Source organism: Nipponia nippon, unplaced genomic scaffold (assembly GCF_047370975.1).
Source record: "Nipponia nippon isolate SJK-2023a ecotype South Korea unplaced genomic scaffold, ASM4737097v1 scaffold_14, whole genome shotgun sequence".
NCBI classification, from domain to species: domain Eukaryota; kingdom Metazoa; phylum Chordata; class Aves; order Pelecaniformes; family Threskiornithidae; genus Nipponia; species Nipponia nippon.
The window spans coordinates 3,884,232-3,904,050 of NW_028262330.1; the positions used below are offsets into that span (position 1 = coordinate 3,884,232).

Below are 19,819 nucleotides of genomic sequence, written 5' to 3' on the forward strand. Positions count from 1 at the left end.
TTATCTAATCAGCTTTATCATGTGAATCTTTTAAAATCTAATTTTATTTAACCTACCCGTGTTTTTTTAACAATCCTATTGCTGTGTTATTTTAGGGGGGAAGCTGCAACGAATAAATGAAATTACAAAAAGGAAGAAAGTTTTATTTTCCTTTATTATTTTATTTATTTTTAATTTCATATTCTTTTCCTTTTATTCTTTGTCTTCTACTTTTCTTTCTTCTTAGTACACTAGAAAGAGCTTGTTGATTATTTTTTTTTCTTCTACATAAATCTGGCATTGCTAAATGCTTGTGCTTAATGAGACGATTGCCAACACCCAGCAGAGCCCCGATTTGTCTGTGCTTTGTGGGTAACTCCATTAACTGCAGTGAGATTGCAACACCTGTTTAGGAGTTACGGCTCTAATAATATTGTGGAACGTGCTTTTGGGGATGATCAGAGAATACAGATTTGTCTGGGACAGAGAACGTGTGGCATGCAGAGCATGCATGCATAAATACATGCGCACGCACACACAGACAAATCAATGTTTTCAGTAGAGTAAATGGATATAGTACAACAAAGAGAAAAGACAGGATGCTGCTGTTTTTGCAAAGGACGCAGCTGTCTCCTATGTTGGTGGATGAGCCCCTGTGAATGCAGGGGCCCCACCATTTCGTAGCAGTCGTGCCGGGAACTCAAAACGCTGGGTGTATAAGAAAGTTGTGTCTCGTTCCCACCACACAGGATGATGTAGAGAAATGGTCTGACTCTTAGTATGTCACAACATGGACCTGCTGGCCAAAATCTTTCAGGCAGTCACGTTGGTTTGGGGTTGAGGAGGGAAGCATCCCTTGCTGACGGATACAGCAGTATCACAAAACAGAAACTATTCCCTCTCTGAAGACACTGTCCAGGGCTTTTTTTTTCTATGACTCCCAGGTGGCACACCTCTACATCACTGAAACATCACATTACCAAACGGGTGCAGGTTGTGCTGTGACACAAATGTGGCTCCTGTTGATTAATTACGAATAGGGTGATATTGTGTGTTTCTTTGGTTCTCAGATGACCTGAAGGTTGGTGAAATGTTGGTGGCTAGCCCTCTTGGGATAAGACTGCACTGAAATTTGGAGGTGCGATTGTGTCATCAGGGACAGTGCCCAGATACACTTAAACCCGGCTGAGAGTAAGAGCGAAAGTGTATCAGCACAGACTCAGCGTGGCCGCCTGCATCCTGAATTCCTGGAGAGCTTGTTCAGCTCCTGCCCAGCTCCTTGTCATGGTTGCTATTATTTCCTGAACTGGTTCATTTGAAGTCTGTGCAGATGTGCCTACGCATACTGCACTGAAAACTATACACATACCCCTAGGCTCCTAGGAAGAGCTGGTTAATATTTATTCCACTCAAAGGCTCTTTAATTTAGCCAGCAATGGCATAACATGATCCAGTGTCTGAAAATGAGAGTTAAAAGCATTCAAGTTGGAAATAAAAGGCCAGCTTTTTAACAGCAAGGGTAATTAATCATTGGCATAGTTCATCCAAATAGTAATTTCTTTTTCATGTAGCTCTTTAAGAAGGACTTGTAATTCTCACTTAAAATACAGGAGTGTCTCACTGGTAAAATTCCTCTGTAGTAAAGGAGCTGCTACAATTACCTAAGGCCCGTATTCCACTTCAGCAGTTGGCTTTAGGGCTTTGTACAGGGGTGCACACATAGTTGTAAATGGCTTGTAGCAGGCAGGAAGATGAACCAGATTCTGCTCTTTGTCCCATTTGGTCTGTTACAAACAAGTGGTAGGTTTGTTGTAGGTGCTAGCAAGCTGTGCAGTTTAATTTTCATTCTTCAAAACCCCAGTCTCAAGATTTTTGTGCAGAATCCCAAAAGCACTGCTATTTGTTAAAGCTTTCATTGTAGGAGGCAAGGAGGTGTGTGCTCCTCTTGGCTTTTGCCATCAGAGATTTATGTTTGTGTTTATTCAAAAACTCTTCACTAATATGAAGTGAAAGAAGTAATATAAAAAAAAAAAATCTAGTCCCAAAAGTTTTCTACCTCCCTAATGCTACTTTAGAACTAATATATTAATGTATTTACTTAAGAAATAAATCACTATTCATATTGTTTCTCACCTTTTCTTGCCCAAACCTTTCTATTTTCCATTTATTATCTCTCCTTGTAGCACAATGCTAGCTGTTTGTCAGAGACAAGGTTTCACTGCTAAAATAATATGCTATTCATTACTAGAAGCCTGATAATCAGCCCTATCTTAAAGTGGTTTTGGCCTTGAAGAGTTGTGATCTTCTGTAATGAATGCTTTTTATGTTACATAATGTGACTTGTCATATTTGAGAAAGGGAAAAAAAATTAATTTGAAGCAAAATGTTCCGTGGATACTGTGTGTGTGTTTTCTTGAGGTTATGAAGCTCTGGAACAATACTGACATCCAAAGCAGACTTTCCAAAGGTTACATGCAGCTGCCGTTCTCTTCCTCCCCGCCACCCTTTCTTGTTGTTCACATTGAAACTCCTTGTTTAGACTTCTGGTCTCTGCTCATGTTTCACATGTCCTTTTTGCTCTTACCTTTTCAGTAACCTGCTCACTATTCTCTTCTTTTTGATTTTGGAGCTGGTTTCCGAGTTGTTCCTTACTTTTGGAGAGTAAACATAATCACACTTAATTTTGGTTGCTTTCTCCCTCACAATGCTTGCCCAACACATTTGTATTTTGTACCTACTGAGCTAAATTAGATTTTATCTTCTTAGGATCAAGTTTTGTACTGGTTCATATGTGTTCATTGCATGCAAAATTCTGGTGTTAGGTAGAAAATTGTGAATAATATTTATTCATTGGCTTACCTGATGCAACTTTGTTTTGCACGTAATTTGTCTCATTTCACTACCAGGTATCAGAAGACCTAGCTCCACTGAAGCCAAAGTGCTGCTGACTTCAGAAGAGAGAGAATTAAATCCCAGCATATCTAAATGATTCTTGAATGAGAGGTAAGATCCAGGCTGGCACTCTGTACAGGAATGTCATCAGTTTCCTATATTTTTAACTCATGTTGAAATGTTCTTTTTGAACGCGCCTACGTGTGCATGCAAGTGTCAGTCCAGTAGACTCAGGAAAGAGTTTTCCATTTAGAAGTAGATCCGAGTAATGCAAGATTAATGAGATCAATTTGTTCTGGTCTTTCACTGACTTTCTGATTACTTTTAGCACTGGCTAGAATCCAGCATGGATAATTACATTCTTCCTACCTAATTCCCCCTGTAGTTTCAGTTGCATATGGCATTCTTTGGCTCCTGTTGTTTTTTTGTTTGCTGGGAACTATTAAACTGTTCTACATTTCACCTCAGAGTTGGCTGCATTTCAATAGCTCATGAAGTGTTTCATATTTTGTGTTGTTTATAAAGCACCTTGGGACTAATTTGGATTAAGGGTCCCACGTGAATTGAAGAATATATTATTTCCATCCCTGACATCTTTCATAACTCATAGATCTTAGAGTTTTACTAAATATCTCTCCATAGAATTGCTGGGGTTGGAAGGGAGCTCTGGAGATCAAATAGTCCTCCCCCTGCTTGGAGCAGGGTCAGCTACAGTAGGTTGCTCAGGACCATGTCCAGTTGAGTTCTGCATATGTCCAAGAATGGAAACTTCACACCCTCCCTCAGTATCCCGTTGCAGAGCTTGACCACTCTTACTGTAAAAAAGTTATTTGTTATGTTTATGCAGAATTTCCTGTGTAATGATTTGTGTCCTTTGTCTCCTCTTCATTGATGGGATATCACTGAGAAGGGTCTGGCTCCATCTTCTTTACTGTCTCCCATCAGGTGTTTGTACACATTCATAGGAATCCCACTGAGCCTTCTCTTCTCCAAGTTAAACATTTCTCAGCCTCTCCTCGCATGTCAGATACTCCATGCCCTCAGTCATCTTCTCGGCTTTTTGCTGGACTCACTCTAGTCTGTCCATGTCTGTCTGGTCCTGGGGAGTCCAGCTGTGGACACAGCACTCCAGATGTGCTCTCCCCAGTGCTGTGTAGAGGGGAATAATCATCTCCCTTGACCTGCTGGCAGTGCTATTTCTAATGCAGTTGATGCTCTTGGTTATCTTTGCCACAAGGGCACATTGCTGGCTCGCATTCTCAGCCTGTGTTTTCAGAATTTTACTCAGTCTTTCACTTCTTTTTGCCCTTCAAACTGTCAAAAAATTGCAAGCTTTAGTTTAGAACTTCTTCATTTTCAAGTCTACTTGCTATAATCTCTGTAATAAAGTAGATTACATTGTAGGTGGTAAAGTAGGTCCCAAATCAGAAGTTTCAAGAAAGCATGTGAGCCTCAAAAACTTTATTTCTCCCAATACTTCTCGTAGTGTTTGAGAGTTTGCATAAAATTGTGACTTAATGAAATAAGGTTGCAACTGGAAAAATTAGTATTACAGTATTACAAGCATGGAGAATCAAGCTTTCTGATGACTGAGGTTGTCCTATTATGTAGTTTTAAGCCTCAAAGGAAGGGGTTTCAATGGCGTGAAGAACTGATTAAAAAATAATAGCATACCTTATAACACGGATAAAAAGGATAACCTAATTAGAGCAGTGTAAAGGCGTATGGCGATCTCGCATTCATTTCTAGCTCAGCTGCAGACTTTCTGAATAACTGGCAGAAGTTGTTTATCTTTTCAGGTCTTTATATTTATCAGTAAATTAAGGAGGAAGGGCATTCCTGAATGCTCATTGTTACCCTAAAACAGGGAAAGAGGGAGTCATCTTTATTTTGCAGAGCTGATCCAGGGGGGAAAAAAATCTGCTAATTATCAGACCTTTGAATGTTATCATAATAAAAGCAGTAGGTGTGTGTATATATATATATTTTAAAAAAAAAACCCAACATAAAAACAAAAAACAAAACCAAACCAAACCTAAAAAAATCTAGATCCACAGTTAAAATTCGCACAATGTGTGCTTTTAATTTTTTTTCTTTTTCTGGTGTAGCTGCAGTTGTCCTTCATTTTAGATAGCCTGTGTCCAGTTTCATCATACTGTACTGCCTACTTGAAATGAGAATTTAATTTCCAGTTCAAATTCAGGGAATAATTGGGGAATTATATCTGAATTTTAAAAAATGAAGGAGTAAAGATTTTCTTGGAATCCTTGTAAAGACCATTAAATGGCAGTTATAAGACCAGCATAATAAAATGAAATTGTGGCACATTTCTCATTGACATGCTTTCTGCAGTTATGTTGGACTTGAAAATTCACTTCTAAGGTGTGTTAATCGCTAATTCACCTTGTGGACTTTTCCTCCTGCATTTTGAATTGCCAAAAATATAAAAATACCTGTTTGTGGGGGTTTTTTATACACTGTTCCTTATAAGTAGCTCTAGAAATGCTTTGTCTGACAAGTCAGGGTCTTTATCTGTTGTTGGGTTGGGGTTGGTTTTTGTATTTTATCAACATAGAGTTTAAAATTAGTTTGGCAAACAAATATGTCCACCGGTGTTTTCAAAGCTTACCTGTCAGGATCCCCTGTTGGTATTAAGCGCATTGGCATCCATGCAAGGATATTTATCCTTTGTTTCCAGTTAAACTCATGGGGAACTTTAGACATAAATCCTGCAGAGCTAATTCCCCATCCAGATCTGATCATTGATTTTTCTTCTTTTTTTGGCTATATTCAGTATGGCTGAATGTTGCTGACATAGTACCTGTTTCATACTTTTGAGATCTTGGTGAGCTTTCTGATTTTAGGTATTAATATCCCATTTTTTCTAAAGTGTAGAACTTGACTGATTTTAATAGCATTAAAATAATTTTGCAAATGTGGAATTCCATTCAGGACTCCCAGGCTGCAAAGCTGTAGGTAGGGTCCCAAGGTAGAGAACTGAATCTGAATCCTCTTGAGAAGAGAGATCAATTTTTAATTCTAGCTACTCAACAAAGGTCTCTTTCTATTAGCTTGTCTTGATCTGAAGGGTAGTGCTATGATTCTTGCAATAAGTCTACAGTTATTTGAAAGATTAATTAGTTTTCATCCCTTCCAAAACAGAAAAAAAGTGACTATGACGATATAAAAACTCTAAATTTGATTATAAAGTAACTTAAAAAGCTGATTGTTCCCCTTTGTTATTTTAGACTGTCAAAATAATATCTGTCCATAGCATAGCAAGTTAACCTAATCTCTTATAACAAGTTGTAATGTTTACGCTGCTGCTTTTCATAAGATCCATTTCACGTCCCTGAGACAGGAATGTTACCATCTTTAAAGCTGATGTTCCAAAAATATCTTACTTTAGTAATAGTTTCTGTCACAGATGGTGACAGGAATGGTATTATGTCTCTGACAGTACTGGAAGAGTTATTAGTACAGAGAAAGTTAGTGTTTTGAATGCTGCCTTCTACATGCACCGTTCATTTTGAGTCTTACCATATCCTCTGTTGGAACTGCAGCAATTACTGTGGCATCATTCCCAGGTTCTGTTATTTACAGTATTCCCTTCTCCAGGAGAGTTATTTTTGTATCCTAGTGGTGATTGTTAAAACAGTGATATAATTTTTGTCTTGATGGTCACAATTTTAGTAATTTAGTTTGGTTCACTAGGGCACTGACGCTAAAGGAAATTTCCAATGGGTTTAAGAGGCAGATCTTGTGCTCATATCCTGTAATTTCTTGGGAAAGCCCCAGTTGATGGAACCTGTCTGCTCTAGACTTGGAAACTTCACCTGATTTCATTTTATTAAGTGAATCAAGTGTGTCTGACTCATAATCATAAGTATGTCTGTATTAAGACCCAGCTAAGGCCATAATCCCACTTTGTTGGCTCGTTACAAATGTGCACCAGGGTCTATGTGATGAGTGCTGGATGATGCATGTTCTCCAAAAGTGTGGAATGGAAAGCGAGTTGTAGTAAGATCTTCTTTCAGATATTACACAGAACTGTAAGACAAAGTGTCATTTAACTAAATTCACAAACTATGAAACTCAAGAATTTTTGTGAATTTTTAGCTAGGTACCATGTGTTTGGTAACTTATTGAAAGAGTTGGGAGGCTTGTTAAGATTCTACAACAGCAGACGGACGAAATCTAGCACTGAAATGAAATAACTTCAATACTGTCAAAGCAGGATACTTTAACTGACCATTCTAGAGCCTTACAAGTCATTATATCCATAGAAAAATTTTGAGACCTTGCAAAAACTAAATTCTTTCTGTCTTTTTAAAATCTCAGATATTCTCAGAATTGGGTAAAAAACCGTCTTTTAACCTAGCAGTGTTTTGAGTGATAAGTTTAAACTCTTTTCTGAATGAGATCTCAGTGTGATATGTTGACGTGGTTTAACCCCAGCCAGCAACTAAGCCCAACCCAGCCACTCACTTACTCCTCCCCGGTGGGATGGGGGAGAGAATTGAAAGAGTAAAAGTGAGAAAACTCATGGGTCGAGATAAAGACAGTTTAATAGGTAAAGCAAAAGCTGCAGTCGCAAGCAAAGCAAACCAAGGAATTCATTCACTCCTTCCCATCGGCAGGCAGGTGCTCAGCCATCCCCAGGAAAGCACACATAACGGTGACTTGGGAAGATAAATGCCATCACTCCGAACGTCCCCCCCTTTCCTTCTTCTTCCCCCAGCTCTACGTGCTGAGCATCACGCCATACGGTGTGGGACAGCCCTGGGGTCAGCTGGGGTCAGCTGTCCCAGCCGTGTCCCCTCCCAGCTCCTTGTGCCCCCCAGCCTCCTCACTGGTGGGGTGGGGTGAGGGGCAGAAAAGGCCTTGACTCTGTGCAAGCACTGCTCAGCAGTAACCAAAACATCCCTGAATTACCAACACTGTTTCCAGCACAAATCCAAACCATAGCCCCATACCAGCTACTATGAAGAAAATTAACTCTATCCCGGCCAAAACCAGCACATATGTGAATTTTTTCCTTCCTGAAGTTCAGTATCCTTTAAAGCCCCGTGTGTACTACACTGTTTACTCTCCAGAAAAAACTTCCGTCTTGTTTGGCTAAGACAAGTGCTAACTAAAGCACTTCACCTTCATTGCCAAGTTAATGGCACCTTGTGACTGGTGGCCTCATCCTTTTGAGTCATGAGTGGTAACGGCTGGAGAAAGTAGTTACTGCCTTATGAGAGAAGTCATGTGATAGGGAATATCACCCATTGCAGCCCTGCTCTTTATCTTCTCACTGAAGCTCCGAGATTTAGGCTTGTTTCTTAATAGCTTTACTGTAATCCATGCTTGTCATTGTGATATGTATCTAGGAGGGAGGTATTAAGTATTAATAAACCTGCTATTTAGCTTGGTTTTGCAAGGTAGAGAAAATTGAGATCCTTATTTGTCAAGGTATTTAAAAGCATGTTAAAAGTCCCATTAAAATCAGTGCAACTGCTCACATGCTTAAAGATAAGGCTTTGTCAAGACTAAGACCACTGCTCAGTACTTGACAGAATATAGCCCTAAATATATTGTCTCTGTATTTCTACATTCTCTAGATTTGCACATTAAATAAGTCAGTCATCCTTACAAGATTACAGATTCCAATAAAGCATTTAATATCTGAAAGTCTTCACTTTTTCATCTTACATAAGCATCATGAAATCTTAATGTTATTAGAGGTTAAATAATTTATGTTGCTTGCGTAAGAGAAAATGGCATAGAGTGCCCATAATCTGTGGGCATGAATTTCTAAATGTCTCTTACTGACAAAATACAACATGTATTTGGATCAGGAAAATGTTTGTTCATGCCTACCCGTCCCTCCCCCCCAAAAAAAAACAAAAAAAAAAAACCAACCAAAAAACCAAACAGACCAAAGGAAAATAACAATATAAATCAAGAAGACAAGTCAAAGAACAAATAGATATTGCTGCGGAAGTGCTCAGTTATTTTCTAAAGTGACATTGTTTTCTCCATGCAGTAGTAGCTTCATCAGTCATTAAGAATTACACAAGTACCTGTTCATTCTGTCCTTTAAAAAAAATGTATTGCATGCCAACTGGAATATATGTGAACCAAGATTTAATGGTACACTCTACCATCAGCTTGTTTGAAAGATTTACAAGAGAAGTTCTCTCGCTTATTCAGGTAGAGATCTTACTGATTCTGTTTCAAGGTTGCAGTCATCAACAAGGAAGGCATTTAGACAGAAGGCAAATGTAGCTTATAGATCTGCAGTTGGACTGAGAAATTCAGAAAGTCATAGGAAACGTCTGAGAATAGCTGTCTAAGCAGATAGTTTAAATCCCATAAATTGTGCAGCAGAGAAACGAAGAGCGGAGATAAGCCATTGCTGATGGGTTTTTAACTTGCTGATTCATTTCCTTATGTAGTACAGATTTGGTTTTGGGTTTGGACTTCTATTTATTTTATTTACTTATTTATTTTGAATGCATCCCTCCAGAAAATTATATTATGAAATAGTAATGCAATGATTCAAGTTAAATTCCAAACATGCCTGTGATTTGGGTTTGGAACCAAATTTTCCCAAGATCATGAACTTAGGGTTCCAGTTCAGGGACATCAATAATTTAAACATCGGGTTTGTCTCTGAACGCTGAATTTGAAATTAATCTTTTCTGCAAAGTATCACAAAAAGTCTTAAGCCTGCAAAATAAGGTAAATTAAGAGAAAACTGCAGAAAAGAAAACTTTCATCTTAAAGTAGAAAACCATCTTTGCTTCATTCAGGGCTTGTGTTTGTAATTTTAGTGTCTCACCTTCCAAACAAACTCTATTGTTTGAGTTTTGAGTCTAATGTGCTTGCTTGTTTGTGATAAAGATAACACTTCCTGACTGTACACTGAACTGCTACAAAATAACTAAAGCTAATAAATTTGAATAAGGAGAAAATTAACGATGTTATTTACTACTTCTCATTAAGGGCATTAAAACAGATGTGTCTCAAGGAAAAAAAAAGATTAATTAATAGAGGCCAGTAAGTGCAACGTTTAAAATGAAAGCAATTTTAAAATATTTACTTGTGAATAGCTTATAATGGAATACTTAATTAAAAAAAAGTAACCAATTAAAAAATCATGGCAAAAAATGAAATTAAATTACAATAAACCTGATGACTTCCAGCAATTAGAAGTCTAAACTGTAGGTCCCATCTGCTTAATAAATATTCCATCAGAAAAGTGTGATGCAAGAATTTGAATGACATGATTTTAAGAATTTAGCCATCAGCTTCCCTGCCTCTTTCTCACTGCTGTCTAAGTAGAAGGTATAATCCAGAGGCAAACCAATATGCAGAGAGTTGGAGAGAACTGCACATGTAGAGGCCAGAAGATTCATGAGAAATTACTTGGTTGTGGTGACAGCCAATAGATGCTAGAAAATTGGCCTGTTGTGATGGAAAATGACTGAGTTAAGTAAAAGTGTTGCAAGACGATGCAGCAGGATTGAGTCTTTACCTGATGTCGTAGCACAGGGTTTGGAATGGGCATTGTCTGAGGGTGTTGCATTTTGGGGTATGTACCAAGAGGTTTCTTCTGATCACATCTCTTGAATATAAACATGTTCTACAGATGAAGGCACCAAACTTCAATGGTTTTTTCAAAGCTGTAAGGTGGTTTTTCAGCAGCAGAGCTGGGGGAAAAAGTAAGTTCTGTTGGCTCCTGAATGTTTTTTCAGCTTCAAATCAGCTTTCCATTTTTTTTTTTTGTCCACTCCCTGGTTTAAAAAAAAAAAATCTACAAAATTTACTTTAATTGAATGGCTTTGTATTAAACAAGAAGGGTTTCAGGGTTTTATGGTAGATGCTGGGATGGTCTTAGGAAGATATCAAGCCCTATCTTTTTATTATTAAGAACAACTTTAATGAGGGAAGTAGAATGAAATTAAATTGTGGAATAGGTGAGTCTTCAGTCACCTTTTGATAGGTGGTAGCTAATAATAACGTTGTAAGAACAAGTTGCTTTTTGATAGTTTGCAGGCAGTTGATGGAATAGACTTGGGCTGTGGGGGTTGTAGCCTATACACAAGTAGTAGAAGGAGCAACAAGTCTTCTATGAGGCCTTCATTAGTTGTAGAAATCCAATTCGTCCTGAGGGTAAGTCTGCGATGTAAGCAGAGAGTTTCAGGCTATTTTACACAAAGTTTTCTGTTTACGTTTTTTAGCTCCTTCCTGACCTTGGACGGGAGGTTGGAGTCAATAAAGTGCATTTCTCTTTTCCGCTGCAAATACTTCAGTATTGAGGAAGTTTGGTTGGTTAGTTGGGGTTTTTAAAACTCTTGGTTGCATTTTTAAACTTTTCATTCCATGCGTGTTTTCCAGTTTGACCTCTCAGAATTACAGTATTAAAATTTCCACAATGAAACATTTTTTGACGTAGCAGTTGTAAAATCTTTATTACTGAGGAATTATACTTTAGTGACTAGCACTGGAAAATGCACTTTCCTCCAGGTAAAGTGTCCCTACTTTTCTGTATTTTTCTCTGTCTCTAGCAATTAAATGCTGTCTAACTCTGCTTACAGAAGCATTCCCGTCATGTTGTACCTGCTCCTTGTGAGCCCCATCAATGTCAAGGAAAAGTCTATCACTTACTGCTGTGAGTTTTAAACAAAGCTCAGGGTCATGAAAGCATCCCTGTCCCATCCAGGCAGTAAGAATGGACTTGCATTTAAGCACAGAAAAATAATTTCATTTGAAATGTCTGAGATTTCCCACTAGCTCAAGCTCTCTCGAATGATTAAGTATTTGGCTGAATTTTGGATCTAGTAAGTAAGAGTACTACCAAATGTTTCAGTGGTTGCACAGCCAGGTACAACCTGATTAAGATGACAGGCAGAAGGGTAACATGCTGGTTGAGGCTGTAAGATCACCTCACAGTCTCTGTGAATTCCCACTGGCGTCAAAAGCACCGCGTCTTTCCATTGTGTCGAGGCAGTTTCAGCTAGATTGAAACAAGTCTCCGAGGCTTTGGCTGTATACGTAGCTTATATCTTCTTATTGGAATGGGAATAAACACTTTGAAGGCATAGTTTGACAGGTAACGTAACACCACTGAATGATAGTACGAGGGGGTAGATGGCTGGAGTTTGTTTTCATTTTCTTCCTTCAAAAGAATGGGGATGGAGGTTAGTAGAAACAAGGGAGCTTTTAAAAGTAACATCTAATATGTGATTCAGTATACAGCCTCAAATACTTAAAAAATATATATATAATTCAAAGTAAACAAACCCAACATGATTCACAGTGTTCAATAACAGCAGTGCAAGGTCAATTAGCCTTAGTACAAACTGCAAATACTTTCAGACATATAATAGAACCCCTAAAAAAACAGCGCATGAGCAAATCAAGAAACGTAACTGATGTACATGCTTACCAGCACACTTCCTGAGTCGATTCCGAGGCTTTCTGAAAAGTTTTGGAGCTGGAAACAGCAAAGGCGGAAAAATGCCAATTATTTTGGGAGAGCAGTACCTTCCATTGCTTTTCACACTCCAGTGCCTTGTCACTGTTTAAAGAATTGGGGCTGAGAAAAAGTGTATTTCAGCTTTTGTCAAACCTTGGGGGCAAGCTAACAGGTGACTTTTTCACCCTATCTTCGTGCATTTTCTTCAGTTGCACTCCAATTCCCAAATGTGGTTTTACCATTTCAGTTCTGATGAAATACAATGCATAGTTTGCTACATGCAATACAATGGCAATTACAGTAATTATTACGGTTCTGTTCCTGTGCTGAAATCTCATTTTAGATTGGAATCTGAGAGCAAGGGCAGAAAATATATGCCTTTTGATGGTTGGTTGGCTTTATTGTCTGTGACTAGCCAACCCAGTGCTTGAAAGAATGGGAGATTACTCTGTCAGTCTTAATTTTGATCAGAAACCAATCATAGCAGGGAATCATTTATGAATGGATGAGCAGTATCAAGCATCAATCTTTGTTAACAGTTTATCAGTGGTAAAAACAAACCCCTAGTCATAGATTTTAGCTGAAATAATATTGAGATTGAAGCCTGCCACAGTGGAAATAAAAAAGTAAAAAGAAATTACTATTAACATTTAGAGGGAATGAAGACCATGCACGTTAGGCATGACGTAGATCCATCAGCCATTGCAGTAAGCATTAATTTAGCTTTCTGCAACACTTGGATAACTCGGATATAAGCCTGGTGTGGAAAATAACATGCACATCGCTGTTAACCCTGCCTGCTAAAATGTAATAGCAATTCTTTCCACTAACTTAACCAACTGGTATCAAGTTATTAGATGCAGATTGCCAGGATAGTGCGACGAGCAGGTCTGTTGCACAAACTGTTAAGTTTAAAAAATAAACACATTTCATGTCAACATCTATTGGAAATACCTAAAATGTTTTTTGAGCTATCACTTTTCTGTGTGTTTACAAATAAGTTTGTGGGGTTTTGGGTGGGAGGGGGTGGACTTTCGAATATTCACATTTCCACGAAAACAGGATTTCAGTCATTACCTAGGGAATAGAACACATCTATTGTTCTATCCAGTATGGGCAAAGCTAGGGGGGTTGTTTATAGCATAGAGGAAATGAGAATAAGTGTGCATTTCTTTGATTTAGGGGCATGAGAGGAGGGGTTGGGGGTCTGAGGGCATATTTTATTTTGCAGAATTATTTCAGGGTACAGAGGAGGAGAGAAGCTATTCCAAACTGAGAGTCTAACTCTGTAGCACTAATTTCCACTCCAAATTTACTGCATAGTTCAACTGAATGTCTCACTGTGAAGATACCAACGTGCTGGATCTTCATCTTCTTGAAGGCACCAGAAGCACATGTCCACAAAGGCCAATGCCCATAGGACATGATTTATTTGGTGAGAGAAAGAGGGGGAGCAGGCAGAAGAGAGAGAAAAAGGCAAACATGAATAATGTTACCAGATTTTGCCCTCTCGGTCAAGTATTACATTGAAAGTCTTGACTTCCTATTTTTCCAGCTGTATCTCTAATTATCTTTCTTCCATTCAAGTATGTTTGTGTCCCATAACCATAAAAGCCGTAATCTAGAATATATGATCATAAATTCATGGTAGTGCTCAGAAACTAAAATATTGCACTTCAGTGTTACAAAAAAATAATATATATTTTGGATAGAGACATGACTTACAAGGTTTTGAATACTCAGTTTGGCAACAGTTTACGAAGTTTAGGATGAGAGACTCGTTCTGGAGGTGGAACCTAGAGCTGTGCCCCAGTTAACCCGGGATTCTTCCCATTTAACCAGTGCCCGCTGAAATAGTCCCCGAGGACCTACTTGTGAGAGATGACCAGAATCTTTTGCTAATTCAGTCTCGCAGGAAGGTATGCAAAGAAATGCTAAGTACCTCCCCAAATTGGTCTCTGAGACTGACTTCAAAAGACATCACTTAAGGGCCCCTCTGAAAAGCACTGGAGATTCAAAGGGTCCCGGCTACGGGGAGGGAATAAGGCAGAGCAGAAGGAGTGTGTGCAATGCAAACAGAAATGGGAGCAGAAGTACAGCTATGAGGAGAAATTTTGAAAGTAAGAAGAAATAAAAGCTTGATCTTGCTATGTCAAAGAAAAGAGGAGTCAATGAGGAGATCTGAGGATTTCTATAGACTTCCTAATCTTCAAAGACTTTAAAAAATATTAAGGTTTGGGATTTTTTTTTTATCATTTGTAACATTATGTGGGACAGAGCAGATATAAAAAGCGTTTAGGCATGTATAAAACAAAAACATTAAAAAAAAATCCAAACAGCACCCAAGGTCCTTTTGCAAAGCAGCCCACCTCCCTCAGATAAGGCAGGCTGAGTTTTATCATCTTATCCAAGATGAATAAAATTTCAAAGTTCAAGCCTGGCTCAGTGGCAATTTAGACTAGAAGGGAAGTTGTTTCCAGTGTAAATTGTGAGACTGATAACTGTCAAGTGACATTGATGAGCACAGCCCCTTGGAGAAAAGTTGAACATAGAACCAGAATATTATAACAGAATATCCCCTTGGCACACTAAACAAAGCTAAAACTCTCATTAGCATGCCTATACTTCCCTTTTGCCATTGACATTTCTGATCCCAAGGGTGTTATAATGAAACAATATACTGCAAACTGCCCCAATTTTGTTACTGTTTTTATTGCTGATGCTATTTGGAAGGAAATTGTGCTTGACCTTTAACTGGGTAAGTTTACAGTCAGGTCTCAAGGAGCTGACAATTAGCAACTAATCAATAAAGAGTATCATTGGCTGGGTAGTTCCTTTTCCTGCTAGGTTTAGACTCTTACTGATCTACAAATGTCTGTAGTTTAAGTTGCATCAAGGCCTTGAAGGTGGACATCAGTGTAGAGGCAGGAAGCAATGCTGCCCAGCTTGACCATTCAGATGCAGGTGGTAAATGTTACTTCCAGTTCTGTTGACTTATTTTTAGATGCCTTAGAGGAAAACAGGGTTTCCAAACTGTATTGATGCACTTGTCCTCTGAAATCTAGGTTTGTGTTAGGGAGACAGAATGCGAACACTGAACCCATACTACATCTCACATTTTAAAATTAAAATCTTATTGTGGTAAATGATAAAAACTACTTCTGCACCATGCAAGCTGTTACCACAGTGTCACTGTGTTCCAAAAAGTGTGCTGAACAGCACTGTAGGAAGGTGAATAAAAATCTAGAGCCTTAGCTCATGTGAACTTAATGAAAGTCTGGGGCATTTGGTGTTTTGCAGGCCCAAATTTCTCAATGGCTATAGTTGATATTTTGATGGTAATTGTACCTGGAAAAAACATTCTGCCTCAGAAGGTTTCTCCAATGAGTGTAGAGCTTGCAAAAGGCACCCTATACTGCTCCTTCTAAACTGCATTATAAGTAAAATGCTAGAAGCAGATCCATGTAAGGAGGAGATAGAAAAGTCTGTAGGACACTCTACCCTTCAGCCCCTTCTTATGCTACTCTGTCGCATTCAGAATTCCAGCTTCTACGGTTCAGCTTGTTTGGTGGCAATGGGCTTACCCAGCTTTGGGGTGATCAGGTGCATCAAAGGAGATTGCTACAAAAGGAACGCTCAAGATGTATGTGGCAAGCTAAGGGAGGGCTATCTAATGGCTTGTGAGAATAAGTAGCATTGTCTTTAAATTACTTGGTTCAAGCCACTACCAAAAACATTTCTGCATTATGAAAATGTCCTTTCCCTCCCATGAGGTCTCATATGTGGAGTACAAGTTTGATAGACTGTTGTTTATTGGTTTTAAGCTAAACCGTAATTGAACATGGTGTATTGCAGTTTTAGATGAGAGGTCAATCTAATTGCCAAGTAATTGTCTGAAAATTACATGAACAATAAAGCATAAAGTTGTACACTTTGTAACATACAGTGTCAGGCTGGTAAGAAATGTTTTTACATTTAAGTGACATTTAACAAAATAATTACAAGTCCTTCAGGATAATTAGAATACACACTGTATTTGCAAAGTGCTTAAAATGCTAGTTGACCTTTAGTAAGTGTGTTAATCAATAACAAATATGTAACTTGCTATTATGACAATTAAATGCCTGTGTATTTTGTTCAGATATTTAAGGGTGAAGGTTAAATCACATTAAATCATTACCTTGTCAGGATGGGCATTTTGCTCTGATGTGTTGCTTCCAGAGAAAGCATGCAAAATATCGTGTGAAATGCCCCAGGGATCTTACTGATCCATTTTAAAATTTGCAGCAGGGATTTTAAAATCTTGTACTCCTGTGAGTTGCACGCATAGGACTCATTCCCAAGATGAGAAGAGATGATCCTTCCTGCCCCTCTCTTTTGCCTCCCTAAAAATTTTAATGAATTTATGTTGAAGCGTGTGTATCTGTGCTGAATGGTGATTCTTCAGCAGTGTCTCCCCCAATCTTCCAACATCCAGAGAAATATAATGAAGTGACTGCAGAATTACCTTGGACATAAGGCCTCTTTCACCAAAGAGGTGAATATCCTGAGACAGAAAGATCATTATGTTTTATATGTACTAACAAGTTAATACAATAATGGTTAGCGTGGAATTAAAAAATACTCGTGTTGCATTATGCTTTTCTATAACACTTGGTGCAGGACCTCAAAGGTAAGAAGTGAAAATGGTTGGCATGTACAAACAAGGTGGTAGATTTGCTGCCAAATTCAGTGAAGTGGCTAAAAACAAGAAAAAAAGAGGAAGTATTATTTTTCTTTCTGCTTTTGTAGGAATTTTTCCAAGATGGTATCTTTGGAAAAAAATCTATTCACAAGACAAGTAATCTAGAAACAGAACTGTTACTCATGTGATGTAAATCAGCATTACTCCACTAAGCTATAACTGTTCTAATATGTTGAAGATCTGATCAAATGTATTTTAGAGAAAGGTGCAGTAAATTAGTATGGCCATTTTCACTCCTTTTCAAGAGTAATATGCTTCTGACTTTGCATAAAGGTCAATGAAGTGTTAAATTGAAGGTGATTAAATACAGACTGTGAAGTAAATGATTCCAAGAGCAAGAATCAGTGAGAAGACAGATATGAATGAGGATGCAATAAAAATAAGGTAATCACTGAATGATAAAAACACTTTCTGATATGAAGAGTCCAAAGCTGTGAGCAGTTGAAGACGTAGTGACACGGGTACTGGGGAAAAATCAAACAAAACTCTCTCCTTGCCGTGTAATTGAAGCTCCTACGTAGTCGTATGGAAAGTATTTTGTAATTTTCAGTATTGGCACTGTACCTGGAACCGATATACTTAGAACAGAAACTTAAAAAAAAGATATTGAGTCAAGTAATTCAGAACTACCTTTTTAAAAATATAATCCAGGAAAATTCTTTTTCATGACAATATGTTTAGATAAAGGCTTCTATTCCTGGTCCTGCCTTTACGTTGCTATCACAATGCAACTAGGTAAGATGCTTATCTTAAATTTGCTAAGGACGTGCAAATCAGGGTATTTTCCAAGTAGTATGTAAACTGTAACCATTGTAAAGCAACTTCTGTTTAATTTTTGTTTGGACTAGATTTACTAAGTAAATAAGTAGCTCCATGTTTTCTTAAGATCCCGTGGAGTTCCCAGTTGATACTAAAGCCATTTTGGTCTGAAGGTTCCCATGTTGCTCCAACAACACTGAGGTTATGACTAGGTACAATTCCTCATGTTCACTTGTAATATCTGTCCATTGCATTTTAAAGCATGACACAAAAAAGAAAGCAGACCACCTATACCTACATTACGCATGTGAAATAAAGCCTTATATTGCAGATATTGTCTTCTGAATAAAACATTGCTCCCAAGTTGTAATCTAATTCCCTGAGAGGTAAACAGGGAATTCTGCAATGAAGTTGATGAAACTAAAGTCAGACTCACATCAATAAAAACTGTCCTTAAGTATTCCCTAAAACGTTCTTAAACTTGACTAGTTTACCTTGTGTTTAGTATACACAGAAATAGAGATTTATAGTCAGTGAGAAGTTGATGATGAAAAAGTTAAGAGGTTTTATGAGCCCTGAGGCAGCAAAATGCCAAGATATCAGTCAGGCCATTTGACATAAAAGCCCAGAAATCACTCTCAAAGAGGATTGTTGATTTTCCATGTTAATAATTGATAAAATAATGTATAGACATCTTAGCTGTAGATGTAACTGCCAAAAGCTGTGAAGCTGCATTAAAATATACCCTATTGCTTTCCTTTAGAAAGCTCAGTTTTCAGAAAGACTGCTGATTCCAGGATTGCTGATTTCCATCACATAAGTTTTGGGAATCTTTCTCACAAGTTGAATTCTTTCTGATTGATGTGAAGTTTTGAAGCGTGACCCCCCCCTTAAATGTTTTATGCGGAAATAAGCTACTAATGATCCGTTCACGAAGCGGTCCCAGTCTGATTTGATCTTTACGGAGCAGTGGTGCGTAAGATGGAACATGGTACTCCAGACGATATTTTCCTGATGCTCTGTGGAGTGGCTTTATAGTTTTCCTATCTGCTTCTGAAATGGATCATATTACATTTGCCTTTTCTGAGCTTATGGGAGTCCCATCACTCCCATTTTTTTAATACAGCATTGATACATCTAGAAGAATGGGTATTGTGGAGAGAGAGAGGAAATACTGTTACCGGCTGGTTGCGAAGCTTGCCTGAGGAGCTTGGAATTTTTTTCCATAGCCTGTGAGTTTCCTGCATGTGCTTTTTGGGAACTTAGAGATGTTAAGGACCATGCGACTGCCATAGACCAAAGTGTTCTGAAGCCACAGGGGAAATACATTGTTGAATAAGAAGGCAACCAGGAGTAAATTAACCATAATGGGAATTCAGCATCTAATTCTCCCTTGCACTGCAGATGCAGTGACTTAGGAGGAACAATTTCTTCAATCCCAGACTAAATGGTAGTCAAGAAAAGCTGAAGGAATTTAATATGCCAGAAATAGATCAATGGCTGCTTTAATATGGCTTCATGTCAGGCTTCTGTTGAGTTTCTACCTAGAAGCTAAACTAGAAAAGACAAAGCTTCCTTTATGATTCCTTGATACAAAATGTGTGTGTAGTGAAAAAATGGAGCAGTTCCATCAAAGTGAGGGAAAATATCGCATGAGGATTTGTCCCGAATTTTAAATGTCCATCACTATGAAACTACGTAATCTGTTACTAGAGCCAAAGGAACTTTTACAGGCATTTTGTTCATCGTATTCAGGACGGTTCTTTTTGTCTGTCTAAAGTGTTGTACTAAAGCCTCAAGGAAGAGTTATAGTCTCAATTATTCCTTCTGCATTGCTCCCATATTCATACTGAATCCTGAGGGAAGGGTTACCACTAACAATTAATCTTTCCCTAGTTTCTCCAAGCAAAAGTATCAAACCTGCAAACAAGGGGACAGTTTCCTTTTTTAAGTATTTCTGCTACTGTGTAGAATTT

General features: G+C 38.2%; 1 long non-coding RNA gene across 1 annotated transcript in view; it reads left to right on the plus strand.

The window, feature by feature from the left end:
* LOC148056413 (uncharacterized) overlaps nt 1-19,819 on the plus strand; it is a 245,048-nt gene that overhangs the window by 215,824 nt on the left and 9,405 nt on the right. Inside the window, exon 3 of the long non-coding RNA XR_015703357.1 lies at nt 2,886-2,982. This is a non-coding gene — a long non-coding RNA (uncharacterized LOC148056413). The remainder of the gene's footprint in view (nt 1-2,885; nt 2,983-19,819) is intronic.